We start from the raw sequence: 16,115 nt of genomic DNA, 5'->3' as shown, positions 1-16,115 counted from the left end.
CAGCATTGTTAACCCTGGAAAATGCAAAGTAAAACCACTTTGTGACTCTAAGCGGAGGTGCATGCCTTTAATCACAGCACTCAGGTAGATCTCAGTTCAAGGCTACCTTGATCTACAAAGCCAGTTCCAGACCAGCCAGAGGTATAGAGTGAGACACTGTTTTGAAACAAAATGAAACTGTACTTTGAGATTCCCCCTCCCCCTGTCAGAAGGACTTTCAACAAGAAAACAAAGAGCAACAAATGCTGTGAGGACGGGTATTCCTGTCAGTGGGAATCCCCAGCTAGCATAGCTGTCACTGAAATCAGCATAGAGGCTTCTCAGTGTCACAAATACAACTATTCAGAGATAACTAGGCAAAAAAAATGTGGTATGCACACACAATGGACTTTTTTTTTTGTCTGTAACAGTCATTTATTGCATTGGTGCTCATGGGCTGATGGTTTTGCAAAATGCAGTAAAAATTAGATGATAGCAAAGAGAAATGTAAAACAGACACAGTAGAAGCAGGCTCACCAATGATTATGTCAATTGTTGGGAAGTAGATGAACTGAGATTACCATGTCAAGAAAGTGATCCACACCTAAAGAATCCAATATCATCAGTTTTCTCTCATCTGTGGAATCTAGACATGTGTGTGTGTGGATGTGTGTGTGTGTGTGTGTGTGTGTGTGTGTGTGTGTGTGTGTGTGTGTGTTTGCATGCACACAAAAAGAGAGGAAAGGGAAACAATAGAAGATGAGAAGAGAAAAGAAAACCAGATATTGCATATACTTTGTGATGGTTTGCGTATGCCTGACCCAGGAAGTGGCACTATTAGAAGATATGGCCTTTTTGGAGGAAGTGTGTCACTGTGAGGGTGGACTTGGAGACCCTCCTCCTAGCTGCCTGGGGATGTTCAGTCTGTTCCTGGCTTCCTTTGGGTGAAGATGTAGAAATCAGCTCTTCCTGCACCATGACTGCCTGGATGCTGCCATGCTCCCACCTTGAACCTCTGAACCTATAAGCCAGCCCCAGTTAAATGCTGTCCTTTATAAAACTTACATTGCTCATGGTGTTTGTTCACAGCAATAAGACCATAACTAAGACATACTTCATCCTTTGCAGAATGGAGTGGAGGTAGGCAGGTTAAGCATGGAGGAACACACATATAATTTCAACACTCAAGAATCTGTGGTAAGGAGTTCCTTGCATCCAAATTCCATGGGGAAGAGAGCTGAACACCCAGAAGTGCAGACATCCTGAGACCGCAGGACAGGCTGCCACTTCTGCACACCTCTACCCACATCTTAGGTCCAAGGGGAAATTGCACAGTGCCTCTGGACACAGGAATAAAGGAACAGACAGACGCAGGTACCTGTGGTTCTGGTCTGCGCCCAGGACTGAATTGAACTGGCCAAACTGAATTCCGTGGGAGAAAGCTGGACCCTTAGAAGCATGGACACTCCTGAGAAGTCAGAGGAGACTACCCTCTGCCCATATTCCAGACCCAAGAGGAAATTGCCTAGTGCCAACTGTGCTCCCTGGGTGCAGGGACCTAGGAACAATCAGGACCCTTTGATTCCTGCCTGAGCCTAGAGCTGAAAGACAGTCACCAGGAGCACCTACACACCTGAAATCAGAGCACCTGTTCTCGGGAAAGGCTGAAAGAAAACAGGAAAACAGTTCTACAGGAGTGCTGACGCAGAGGCCTACAGCAGGGTCAAGTCGCTCTCAGAAACAGCAAGACAAGCAAACACCAGAGAAAACCCAATGGCTAGAGGCAAGCACAGGAATGTAAGCAACAGAAACCAAGACTACTTGGCATCATCAGAGCCCAGTTCTTCTCCCACCAAAGAAAATACTGGATATCCAAACACACAGGAAAAGCAAGATTTAGATTTAAAATCACATTTTATGATAATGACAGAAAACTTTAAGAAGGGCATAAAGAACTCCCTTAAAGAAATTCAGGAAAACACAAGCAAACAAGTAGAAGCCCTTAGAGAGGAAATAGAAATAGAAACATTAAAGAAAGCACAAAGGGAGACAACCTTGGATATAGAAAACCTAAGGAAGAGATAAGGACAACTCCACAAGCATCACCAACAGAATACAGGAGATAGAAGAGAGAATCTCAGGGGCAGAAGATACCATAGAAAACATTGACACAACTGTCAAAGATAATGTAAAACTCAAAAAGCTCCTAACCCAAAATATCCAGGAAATCTAGGACACAATGAGAAGATCAAACCTAAGGATAATAGGTATAGAAGAAAGTGAAGACTCCCAACTTAAAGGGCCAGTAAATATATTCAACAAAATTATAGAAGAAAACTTCCTTAACCTAAAGAAAGAGACGCCCATAAACATACAAGAAGCCTACAGAACTCCAAATAGATTGGACCAGAAGAGAAATTCCTCCCATCACATAATAGTTAAAACACCAAATGCACAAAACAAAAAAAAAAGAATATTAAAAGTAGTACAGGAAAAAAGTCAAGTGACATATGAAGGCAGACCCATAAGAATTACACCAGACTTCTCACCAGAGACTATGAAAGCCAGAACAGATGTCATACAGACTCTGAGAGAACACAAATGCCAGCCCAAGCTACTGTATCCAGCAAAACTCTCAATTAACATAGATGGAGAAACCAAGATATTCCATGACAAAACCAAATTTAAACAATATCTTTACACAAATCCAGCCCTACAAAGGATAATAGATCGAAAAGTCCAACACAAGGTGAGAAACTACACTGTACAGAAAGCAAGAATATAATCTCCTTGCAATGAAACCAAAAGAAAGGCACACAAATATAATTCGACCTCTAACAACGAAAATAACAGGAAGCGACAATCACTATTCCTTAATATCTCTCAACTCCCCAATAAAAAGACATAGACTAACAGACTGGATACACAAAGAGGACCCAGCATTTTGCTGCATGCAGAAAACACACCTCAGAGACAAAGACAGACACTACTTCAGAATAAATGTCTGGAAAACAACTTTCCCAGCAAATGGCCCGAAGAAACAAGCTGGAGTAGCCATTCTAATAACAAATAAAATTTACTTTCTACCAAAAGTCATTACAAAAGATAAGGAAGGACACTTCATATTAATCCAAGGAAGAATCCACCAAGATGAACTCTCAATCTTAAATATCTATGCTCCAAATGCAAGGGCACCTACATTCATAAAAGAAACTTACTAAAGCTCAAAGCACACATTGGTCCTCACACAATAATAGTAGGAGATTTCAACACCCCACTCTCATCAATGGGCAGATCATGGAAACAGAAATTAAACAAAGACATAGAAGAACTAACAGAAGTTATGAACCAAATGGATTTAACAGATATTTATAGAACATTCCATCCTAAAACAAAAAGATATACCTTCTTCTCAGCACCTCATGGTACCTTCTCCAAAACTGACCACATAATCGGTCACAAAATATGCCTCAATAGATACTGAAAGATAGAAATAATCCCATGCATCCTATCAGATCACCACAGACTCAGACTGGTTTTCAATAAAAAAAATAATGACAGAAAGCCCACATATACATGGAAGTTGAACAATGCTCTACTCAATGACAACTTGGTAAAGGAAGAAATAAAGAAAGAAATTAAAGACTTCTTAGAATTGAATGCAAATGAAGGTACAACATTCCCAAATGTATGGGACACAATGAAAGCAGTGCTAAGAGGAAAACTCATAACTCTGAGTGCCTCCAAAAAGAAACAGGAGAAAGCATATGTCAGCAGCTTGACAGCATACCTAAAAGCTCTAGAACCACAACAACAACAACAAAAAAAAAAACAAACTCAAGAGGAGTAGAAGACAGGAAATAATCAAACTCAGAGCTGAAATCAATCAAGTATAAACGAAAAGGACTATACAAAGAATCAACAAAACCAAGAACTGGTTCTTTGAGAAAATCAACAAGATAGATAAACCCTTAGCCAGACTAACCAGAGATCACAGAGAGGGTACCCAAATTAACAAAATCAGAAATGAAAAGAGAGACATAACAACAGAATCTGAGGAAATTAAAAAAAATCATCAGATCCTACTTTAAAAGCCTATACTCAACAAAACTGGAAAACCTGGAGGAAATGGACAATTTTCAAGACAGATACCAGGTACCAAAGTTAAATCAGGAACAAATAAACCATATAAACAACCCCATAACTCCTAAAGAAATAGAAGCAATTATTAAAAGACTCCCAAACAAAAAGAGCCCAGGACCAGATGGGTTTAATCCAGAATTCTATCAGACCTTCATAGAAGACCTCATACCAATACTATCCAAACTATCCCACAAAATAGAAACAGACGGAGCCCTACCAAATTCCTTCTATGAAGCCACAATTACTCTTATACCTAAACCGCACAAAGACCCAACAAAGAAAGAGAACTTCAGACCAATTTCCCTTATGAATATCGATGCAAAAATACTCAATAAAATTCTTGCAAACCAAATCCAAGAACACATCAAAATGATCATCCATCATGATCAAGTAGGCTTCATCCCAGGGATGCAGGGATGGTTTAATATATGGAAATCCAGCAACGTAATCCACTATATAAACAAACTCAAAGATTAAAACCACATGATCATTTCATTAGATACTGAGAAAGCATTTGACAAAATTTAACACCCCTTCATGATAAAAAGTCCTGGAAAGATCAGGAATTCAAGGCCCATATCTAAACATAGTAAAAGCCATATACAGCAAACCAGTAGCTAACATCAAACTAAATGGAGAGAAACTTGAAGCAATCCCACTAGAATCAGGGACTAGACAAGGCTGCCTACTCTCTCCCTACTTATTTAATATAATACTTGAAGTCCTAGCCAGAGCAATCAGACAACAAAAGGAGGTTAAAGGGATACAAATTGGAAGGGAAGAAATCAAAATATCACTATTTGCAGATGATATGGTAGTGTACTTAAGTGACCCCAAAAGTTCCACCAGAGAACTATTTAACCTGATAAACAACTTCAGCAAAGTGTCAGGGTATAAAATTAACTCAAACAAATCAGTAGCCTTCCTCCAATCAAAGGTTAAATAGGCTGAGAAAGAAATTAGGGAAATGACATCCTTCACAATAGTCCCAAATAATATAAAATATCTCAGTGTGACTTTATTCAAGCGAGTGAGAGATCTGTATGACAAGAACTTCCAGTCTCTGAAGAAAGAAATTGAGGAAGATCTCAGAAGATGGAAAGATCTCTCACGCTCATGGATTGGCAGGAATAATATAGTAAAGATGGACATTTTGTCAAAAGCAATCTACAGATTCAATGCAATCCCCATCAAATTTCCTACTCCATTCTTTATAGAGATAGAAAGAGCAATTTGCAAATTCATTTGGAATAACAAAAAAGCCTAGGATAGCGAAAACTATATTCAACAATAAAAGAACTTTTGGGGGAAATCACCATCCCTGACTTCAAGCAGTATTACAGAGGAATAGTCATTAAAAACTGGTATTGGTACAGGAACAGGCAGATAGATCAGTGGAATAGACTTGAAGACCCAGAAATGAACCCATACACCTATGGTCACTTGATCTTTGACAAAGGAGCTAAAACCATCCAATGGAAGAAAGATAGCATTTTCAACAAATGGTGCTGGTTCAACTGGAGGTCAGCATGTAGAAGAATGCAAATCTATGCATTCTTATCACCTTGTACAAAGCTTAAATCAAAATGGATCAAGGACCTCCATGTAAAACCAGATACACTCAAACTAATAGAAGAAAAAGTGGGGAAGAATCTTGAACACATGGGCACTGGGGAAAATTTCCTGAACAAAACACCAATGGCTTATGCTCTAAGATCAAGAATCAACAAATGGGACCTCATAAAACTGCAAAGCTTCTGTTAGGCAAAAGACACTGTCATTAGGACAAAACGGCAACCAACAGATTGGGAAAAGTTCTTTACCAATCCTACATCCAGTAGAGGGCTAATATCCAAAATATGCAAAGAACTCAAGAACTTAGACTCCAGAGAGCCAAATAACCTTATTAAAAATGGGGTACAGCGCTAAACAAAACATTCTCAGCTGAGGAATATCGAATGGCCAAAAAGCACCTAAAGAAATGTTCAACATCCTTAGTCATCAGGGAAATGCAAATCAAAACAACCCTGAGATTCTACCTCGCACCAGTCAGAATGGTTAAGATAAAAAAAAAACTCAGGTGACAGCAAATGCTGGCGAGGATGTGGAGAAAGAGGAACATTCCTCCATTGTTGGTGGGATTGCAAACTGGTACAACCACTCTGGAAATCAGTCCAGAGGTTCCTCAGAAAATTGGACATTCTTCTACCTGAGGACACAGCTATACTTCTCCTGGGCAGATACCCAAAAGATGCTCCAACATACAACAAAGACACATGCTTCATTATGTTCATAGCAGCCTTATTTATAGTAGCCAGAAGCTGGAAAGATCCCAGATGCCCTTCAACAGAGGAAAGGATTCAAAAAAATGTGGTACATCTACACAATGGAGTACTACTCAGCTATCAAAAACAATGACTTTGGGGCTGGGGATTTAGCTCAGTGGTAGAGCGCTTACCTAGGAAGCGCAAGGCCCTGGGTTCGGTCCCCAGCTCCGAAAAAAAGAACCAAAAAAAACAAAAAAAAAAAACAAAAAAAACAATGACTTTATGAGATTCAAAGGCAAATGGAATAAACTAGAAAATATCATCCTGAGTAAGGTAATCCAATCACAGAAAAACACACTTGGTATGCACTCATTGATAAGTGGATATTAGCCCAAAAGCTTGAATTACACAAGATGCAATCCACAGACCACAGGAAGCTCAAGAAGAAGGATGACCAACTCCCACTCCTTTTTAAAAGGGGGGGAAATATCCATAGGAGGGTATAAGCAAGCAAAGTTTAGAGCAGCGACTGAAGGAATGGCCATTCAGAGCCTGTCCCACATGTGGCATATATATATATATATATATCCACCAAGAGTAGATAAGATTGATGAAGCTAAAAAGTGCATGCTGAAAGGGACCAGATATAGATCTCTCCTGAGAGACACATCCAGAACATGTCCAATACAAAGGTCAGTGCTAGCAGCAAACCACTGAACTGAGAACAGGACCCCCTTTGGGGGAATTAGAAGAAGGATTGAATGAGCTGAAGGAGCTTGCAACCCCATAAGAACAACAATGCCAACCAACCAGAGCTTCCACTACCGAAAGAATATACACGGACTGACCCAGGGCTCCAACTGCATATGTAGCAGAGAATAGCCTTGCTGGGGCACCAGTAGAAGGGGAAGCCCTTGATCCTGCCATGGTTGGACCCCCAGCTCAGGGGAATGTGGGAAGGGGGCAGTAAGGGGGACGGATAGGGGGAACACCTGTATGGGGAAGGGGGAGAGGATGGGGGCTTATGAACAGGAAACCGGGAAAGGGAATAACATTTGAAATGTCAGTAAAGAAATATATCTAGTAATAAAAAAAAAAGAATCTGTGAAGAAGAATTACTACAAGCTAGATACTGGCCTGGGCTACAGATGAGGCCCTGTCATAAAAAATAAAATAAAATAAAATACCAAAAGCCAGATTGATACTTTGCATTTTGTCCTGTCTCTGGGTAGTGATGGTCATTACATGTGACATATGAATTACTGAGACAGGATGCTTAATGCATTAGGTGTATTAAATGCATTTTGACCAATGATACTTTTAATTTATAGCGAGTATTTTTGGATATAACACTAGTGCTAGGAAACAACTTCATGCAACCGTGGCCATCTTAGGGATAGCACTAGCCTCACTGCTAAGTAGTCAGTTCCCATGTGTGGAAAGAGTACGGGGGTAGGAAGTGAAGATGGAATCTGGAAATGCAGGCTCATGGGCCCCAGCTGCACACAGGCAACTCAGTCTGGGACAGGAGGACCCTGGGAACCTGTACTTTCACTGTACAATTGTGATCGTTGAGACTGTCAACTTGACAGGATCTAGAATCACCTAGGACTTTTGGATGTGTCTAGATTTGGGTTTATTGGGATAGGAAGACCCAACCCTAAATGTGGGTGATATCATTGCCTGGGATGAATAAGAGGAGAGGGCAGACTGAGCCCCAGCATCCCCCTCTGTCGGCTTCCTGACCGTATGACCAGCCACCTCACGTTCCTGTTGCCATGCCTTTCTTGCCATGATTGACTGGACTTCGAGCCTAGACAGGCCCTTCCTTACTGAAGCTGCTTCTTCAGGCATTTTGTTGCAGCAATAGAAGGTAGTACAGGCTCTCTTATGCTGTGCCAAGGGCCAGCCTCGACTTAGGGTTCCTCAGAAGGGGAAGGGATGTTTGGAGTGGTGAAAGAATGACTTGAAGTCAGTTGTGGGTGCAAGCTGACAGCTCTGTAGTCTGCTCAAGATGGCTCCCTAGACAGCTCTCTGTAGGTAGCTCTTGGCTCTATAGTCTGCTCGACATAGCTTTATGCTGGAGATAGCTCTCTGCTCAAGACAGACCTCTCTGGTTGAGACAGCTCTCTCTTGCTAGAAAAAAACTGTAAAATCTCACTTGATAGCACACCGGTCTTCGGACCAAAGTCAAAAAGGCTGCTAGAAAAGATTCTTGGATTTTCCAACCAAAGCCAGAAAGGCTGCTAGAAAATTCTTAAAAGAGCTGTGTTCACTCTCCCATCAGTTCTCTCTGGGTATCTCTCTTGCATAGTAACACCCAGTCTTATTTACATACCAATTCAGTCATTTACTCCCTTTTGATTATCCCACAAATCATTTTATGACCTTAGCCACTTGATTCTTGGGAAAAAGAGAGCAAGTACATTTAAAACAAAACAAAACATGACAAATGAATTCAGAGATCTGCCTGCCTTGGGAAGCACAGACAATAAGCTAGCTGGGTGGGATCTCAGTCTGAGATTACCATTCCCACAATTTATAGACCTAAATTGGCTCTGTCTCAGGCTGTCCTTGAACTCCAGAATCTGCCTGCCTTTGTAAGCACAGAAAATAAACTTAGCTGGGTGGAATCGTGCTCTGTGAGCACCACTCCCTAAATCTCTTTATCTCCTTCTAGGAGATGTCATTCAGAGCAGAGACAGTCTTGTTGGGGAGACAAAGGAGGAGGAGGAGGCCCAATTGTTTCTGTGACTTTTCACAGGACAGACACAGATGGACTTCATACATGTGTTACCACAACCATGCCAACCAAATTCTCCATGCTGATTGGTTCCTAAGTTATTTTCTGCAATCTCTATGTTTGAGCATTGTGTTGATCATTTAATTGAAAAGAAAAGCCAGGCTTTTTCAGCACCAGTTTTGTCTATGCCTCCCTCCCTCCCTCCCTCCCTCCCTCCCTCCCTTCCTTCCTTCCTCCCTCCCTCCTCCCTCCTTTCCCTTTGGTGCTGAGTTCAAACTTAGAGCTTTCTGCAAATTAGATCAGCACTCTGCTACTGGACCTTACAGCAGCTTCTTTACTTACAGAACTTTCCATAAATAAAAGGGCTGTGTTCATAAAGCAGATTTAAATGTCCTCCATATGTGTAAGGCACTTCTAAAGGGAAGAGGGTACTATTCTGGGTGGGGGGCTATGTTTTCTCCTCTTTGGGGAGAAGCTCATCCTGTCTGCTCCTTGAAGATATAACTTGCATCAAATTAGGTGGCATTTAAGAAAACAGCTTAAAAACAACAAAAACATGCAAATTGGTAGGGGTTATTGTTGAGATATGAGCCTTTATTTATTAGCAATATCAGTAGCATCAAAAAGAAAGAGGAAGGTGGATAAAGAAGAGGAAAGAGAAAGAAAGAAAGAGAGAGAGAGAAAGAAAGAAAGAGAAAGAAAGGAAGGGAGGAAGAAAGGAAAGAAACAGAGAAAGAGAGAGGTATGGAAGGAGAGAGAGAGAGAGAGAGAGAGAGAGAGAGAGAGAGAGAGAGAGAGAGAGAGAGAGGACCTGGACTGCAGGCAGTCAGAAGAATAGTTGCACTTCCCAGACCCTCAGTTGTGGGAAGTCTTTCGAAGTAATAGAAATTGAACTTTGTGAAAAGCAACCCCTGTGGTCATTGCCATTGGAATGTCAATCAATATTGATGTGGCTTCCCATGGCGAGTCAAAGGCTCTTTCCACAGAAGACACAGAGCTTTTATTTTCAAGGTTTAAATAATGGACACGAAGACAACGAAGACAACGCAAAGAGGCACTTATTAAATATCAGTACGGAATCAGCTTTGAGAAAGCTAGGAGCTGCACAGTGTTTCCTCGCAGCAGAGACTCCCACAGAGACTCTGTTCTACAAACCCTGGGGGAGCCGCTAGGATTGGATAGCTACTTGAGCTTCAGGTTAAACTCAGTAGGCTGCAGCCTTTCTGGGACAGGAACAAGTCAATTTCTATTCTCCCAACCTCACACTGCCTAAGAAAAAAACCTAGCTAGGTCCAATGGAAGCTTTGTGGGAGGGTTGTTAACAGCATAAAAGAGTACTCAGAAGTTCACCCACTGAGACTTTCTGGTTGCTGGTGCCAGGGCTAGCAAACCAAATGCACAATGATTGTAGCAGTTAACCTGGCCCTCCCACGGCTGACCTTGGTCCCACCCTTTGCTCACTGACCCAGATTCCTCACCTCTTACCATGCTCAAAGGTCCCGGCTTTACGTGTCTCTGCTCATCTACTCAAAGCCACCAACAGACTCAACATTTCAGAACCACCACCAAATTTAAAAAAAAATGTGGCTTGGCTTGGTAGGCAGAGGAGCTCAGTGTGGTATTGGTATAGAATTCATACAACTTCACAGTGAGACATCACTCCACCACTTGGAGATTCAGAAAGGAAGAGCTGTTCGATGGTAGCGTGCTTCTAGTTCTGGCTGGTGCGCCAAAAGGAACCAGCTCTAAACAGAAATCCCGATTAGCTGATGCGGTTTCACAGCCTGGGTTACACTTGGAACAACTGAACACTTCACAGAGACAGGAATCCCAGAGTTTGGTTGCTTGGACGGATGGGGGATTTACGATGTAGAATCTGGTCGTGGTTATCCAGAGACCAGGGCTCGCCTTCTCAGGCAGTTGTTATCAGGGTGGTCCTGTCTGCCTGGCATGATCCCACACATCCCAACCAGAGAACCAGGGCCCACTTCTTCAGCTAAATTCCATTTTGCATAACTGAATATTTCCTAAGCAAGTGTAGTTAATCCTCTACAGCCTTAATTATTATTCTCAATTTCTTCTCCATCACTATGAGAGCTTTGCCATCAGATGAACCCGGATCTGAGTATCTGCTGCACATGACCCACAATGACCCACAATGACCCATGCTCTCTTTGAGCCAACTAGCTGGACTGCCAACCTACTCAAACTATGAGAGAATGATATCGTTGTTTTGAAACCTAAATTTTGGGGTAAAATGTCTTTATATACATATTAACAAGGGAATCTGACACACTCAGGGGCAATACTCTTTGGAAACTACACAGCTATAGCAGGTGTTAAATATTTCTGGGCTGTTTGTGAAAAATTAGATTAATTCAATCCTAGATATCTAATTCCCCCAAAATTATTCCCCAAAGCAAAGCAAGTCCTCTTCCTGAGAGGGTAACAATCTTGGACGCAAATAGTTTCAATGGAAGGTTTACAGAGGTTATGCTCAGCACATGATAAAACAAAACAGACATGTAGGCAAAAGCTAGATTTTCTACTGACTGGAAGGCATTCCTCACCCAGGGCTTCTACCAGAAAAGCGTCACACAGATGGTGCCAATGGGGTCCATGTATATGTGTGTATGGGGGTGAGGTAGGGGCTGAAAAGTTGGAAGATCCATAAATGTGCCAAAGGAAAGGGCCATCTACCCTTTACCAAGCCTGACCTGGCTCTAGGAATTTCAGAGATAGAATTCTCTCCCCTCCAGAGGCAGCTGGACCTCATATAAGGTAGCTGTGGAAGTTTACCGTTCCTGTGTACTTTTCTCAGAAATGTTGCCCACGGACTTGGCTGGAAATCAGACTGCTTGCATTTTCAAAGTGGTCAGAACCGAGGACTGTAAAGGGATAAAAGTGCTCTGGGTAAGAGGCCATGCTCCCTCCAAAGTTCTTGATGTTAGAAACTCCGGAACTCCTGGAATATCTAAGCAGAGGGAAAGCATCCCACAGCCAGGAGAAGGGAGACTCATAACAGCTACATCAGATTTGGGAGGGGACCAGACTGGGTAACTTAGTGTGTCCCTGTCTTAAAACATTAAAAGCAATTTTTGAAGGGGTTAAGGATATAGTTCAGTTTTAGAACAATTACTATTTCCATGCAATGACCTGGGTTTAACCCAACTAAAACATGCACGCACACACACACACACACACACACACACACACACACACACACACACACAGAGAGAGAGAGAGAGAGAGAGACAGAGAGAGACAGAGAGAGACAGAGACAGAGACAGAGACAGAGAGAGAGAGAGAGTGAGAGAGAGAGAGAGAAGGGGGAGGGAGATAATGAATGCACAGGAGCCACACAGGCTCCAGCACAAAGTCCCTCAACAAACCAGGAGCCCCTGTAGCCTGGCCAACTGCTTGTGACTTGGTGAGCTCCCTGTCTTTCTTTTTAACTGTCTGCTGTCTCCACTGTCTTTCCCTCAGCCACTAGACCAACTCCACATGGGTCACAGCCACTCTAGGAACCCATTACCCAAATCCCGCTGCTTGTGGACGCAGAGTGACTTGGGCACGATGAGGACAGACACCCCAATGCCGAGTTCTTAGAATCCAGTTTCAGTGTTAGCTTTCCTTGACATTTTAACGTGGCTGCTACTGCTTTTGCATATATCAGAATAATTGACAGACATGGGCAAAAAGTCACTGGGGAGGGAAGCACTTGAATTAAGGAATATTTTGTTTTCTTTGGGGGTCTGAGAGCTTAAGGGGAAGTGGAAGAGATAGCGAATGGCAGAGAGCAGGCTGCTGCAATTAACTGTGATTTAGCACAGCTTAAGTATCACTTGCAGATAGCGTCAAATTAGTGCGTTGAAGGAGATTGCTGGAAAGGGGACCTTTTTCTTATCTAAGTGAAACGCTGGCACAGGAGGCCTCCAAGGGGAAAATGCCAGAGCTGTTTTATGTGGTTGGCATGTTTGTACCAAGCATGTCTTTGGTGTTTTTGAATCTCCTATTATCTGCAAAATTACCACTTCATCAAAATGTCCTCAGAAATCCACTTGCAAAGAGCAGAGGTAGCTTGCAACCTGCATCCAGGATGGTTTGTCTGTGTCTTAGAGACGTAAGGTTTTCAAGAATACTTGCGTGCAACCTCGTAACATCTCTTCTCAGGGAAAATCCTTATTATTCCTGGAAATCAGAGGGATGGCTTTTAAAATTCAATTCATTTAAAGTTTCATTTTGTTTAGCTGTTAGGACGTAAAAAAAAAATTCCCCCTTTCCTTCTGTCCTTTCTTTCTCTCCTCTTCTTGCTTACCCTCCTTCCTTCCTTCCTTCCTTTCTCCCTCCCTCCCTCCCTCCCTCCCTCCCTTCCTCCCCCCTCCCTCCTTCCCTTCCTTCTTTCCTTCCTTCTTTCTTTCCTTCCTTCCTTCCAAAAGGAATACCCTTGAATTGGAGACACGTCTCCCTCAGTCTCTCAAGTGCTGGGATTGCAAGCATATACCCAGCTCAGAGATAACTATATCTGAAGTTTGACCTTATGGCTCTGATACATACTAGAGTTCCCCAATATAATTTTTATTCTTTTGTTTAAAAAAAAAAAGGTCCTACCATGGAGCCCAGGCATGGAATTAGCAAACCTTCTGCCTAAGGCTTCCAGGTGTTGAGGTGACAGGCAAGTGCCATGATGTGTGTTTTCCAATCTGATTTTATTAAAAGGTCCGCAATGATCTTACTATTTGGATTGAATGAGATTTGTAGAATTGTGGTTGACACTACTGTAGTTATGTAAATGTAGGGGAAAGGGTGGGAAATTTTTAGTTTAATGTGTGAATTTCGAAAAGCAATACACACACACAGAAAGAAACATAGATAAGATTAAGCCAGCTGAAAATATTTAGTGAGGATTACTGGAGGTGGTGGGGTATGATCAGTGTGGTTCAAATGTCCAAAGTTATATTTTCCAAGAAAAAACAATGGAGAGTTGCAAAAACAGTTGTCAGAAACCAAAAATTCCCCTAGGAGATAGGTCTTAACATGGATCACAGTTGAATGATTATATGAACAGTATTGGGCAAGCATCATTTTTTTAATATTTGGGGTATGGAAAGCTTACTGATTGGATTTTATATTAGTATTTTTCCTTTTTCTTTAACAATTAATAATTAATCTTTAATTATAAATAGAAAAATAAAAGTGCCCATCCTACTATTATGTAACATTTTTCTCCTAATTGAAAATTTTTCTCTAGGAAGGAAGGATTATGAATTTCTAGAGGTGAACAACTCACAAATCTCAGGAAGTTCCTGAAATTATCAAGATTTACAAAGTCTACTCCCAGGTTATAGATGTAATAAATTCCTGCTAAAGGAGGAGATTCTCTGACCACTTGGGCTACACTGGGTGGGTTGTGGATGTAGCTGTCTTTGATATGCTTCTGTAAGAAATCCCTTACCCATACTCATAAATAATCCCAATACCTCATTGGTTTACCGGGTTGGATTTTGGAGTAATCATTACTTTGGTGTCCGATTCATAGCAAACGTGCATCTGATTGTGACTCCTTAGGAAAACTCTCCCACAACAACTATATATGAGCTTGGATCATTGAGAGCTTGGATCATTGAGTTACATTTATTAATGGTTTTATGTGTGTCAATGTGAGTGAAAAGTTTAGAATTATTTTAACATGAAAAATTTTATTTAGGTATTTTGACTAGTTATAAAAAATAAAACCCCATTATTTGTTACTTTAGGATTTTAAAATTTATTCTTTGATAATTTTATATATGTATACAATCTACCTTGATCATATCTATCTTCACCTCTCCCTTCCCACTTCCTCTGGTCCCCTAATACGGCCCCCTCCCTTAAGATCCTCTTTAATGCTGCCTTCACACACATGGGCTACCAGAGTTTGGGCAACATAACAGTGACCACACTCTTAAAGAAAATGACTTCTCTCTCAGCATCCCTCAATATCTTCTCAGTTAGGGGTAGGGCTTCATGAACCTCTTTCATCCATCTTGACCCATGTTGACTGGTTTCATCTCAGAAAAGAATTTCAGGACAAGGGACAAGTCAGAGTAAAGATAGTGATGTGGGTTTTTGTTTGTTTGTTTGTTTGTTTTTTGTTTTTTTAAAGTACAGAAAACTTTAAGCTAGGAAGAGAGAAGGGGGAGAAGGAGGGAGGGAGAGTGAGCCACACATGCCTTCAAAATGGCTGTATACTAATATATGAATCTATGGTTTTCTAGGGTATGCTGTTCAAAGGCTATAACTTACAAGTAAAGACTAAGCAAATTTTAAAATAAAGCAAAAAACAAAACAGAACAACAATAACAAAAACAAAAAGCAAACAAACCACCACAACCAGATAGACATATTCCTCTAGTAGAATGTCCTCCTGTAAACGAAATTTTAAGATGGGTTTATGAGGCACATTCTTTAGATTTAGGAATGAGAGAGAGGCGTACAGGCACAACTAAGATCACAAGCATTCTGGCCCTAGGAAATTGTCGTCGTCGTCGTCGTCGTCGTCGTCGTTGTTGCAATTAGCATCCTTGTTTTTGACATCTTTAGGAAAACTGCATTTTCTCTGTGGACAGTCTTTGTGTTGAAGTTTCTGATGCCCAGGCATCAGGGAATATAACCAGATTCTATTGTGGGACTCTCAGCTATATAAATAATGACACAGAGGCTACTGATATCTTAAAGCTTAGGTCTTAGCTGGGCCGTCCCCCCACCCCACCCCAACTACTCTATCTCCAGTAACCTGACACTACATCCCACCACAGGTCCAGGGCTACCTCTGCTCTTCTCTGGTCCACCTGTTCACCTTGTGTCTGCTGCCCGAATCTCCTGCTTCTCATTCTCTCTCTCTCTCTCTCTCTCTCTCTCTCTCTCTCTCTCTCTCTCTCTCTCTTTCTCTTCCACCCTCTACTTCCTGTCCAGATATGGCTGTCAGCTCTTTATGACAGCCA

The 16,115-nt window shown here is 41.6% G+C and overlaps 1 non-coding gene across 1 annotated transcript; it reads right to left on the bottom strand.

Annotated features, from left to right (window-relative positions):
- Nucleotides 1–8,604: 8,604 nt before the first annotated feature.
- Nucleotides 8,605–8,667, bottom strand: LOC147995696 (U7 small nuclear RNA). Its single transcript, XR_015685085.1, has one exon. It is a non-coding gene; the product is annotated as a U7 small nuclear RNA (small nuclear RNA).
- Nucleotides 8,668–16,115: the final 7,448 nt, after the last annotated feature.

Source organism: Rattus norvegicus, chromosome 3 (genome assembly GCF_021556685.1).
Source record: "Rattus norvegicus strain SHRSP/BbbUtx chromosome 3, alternate assembly SHRSP_T2T, whole genome shotgun sequence".
Lineage (NCBI taxonomy): Eukaryota > Metazoa > Chordata > Mammalia > Rodentia > Muridae > Rattus > Rattus norvegicus.
This window is presented reverse-complemented; position numbering and strand designations above follow the sequence as displayed.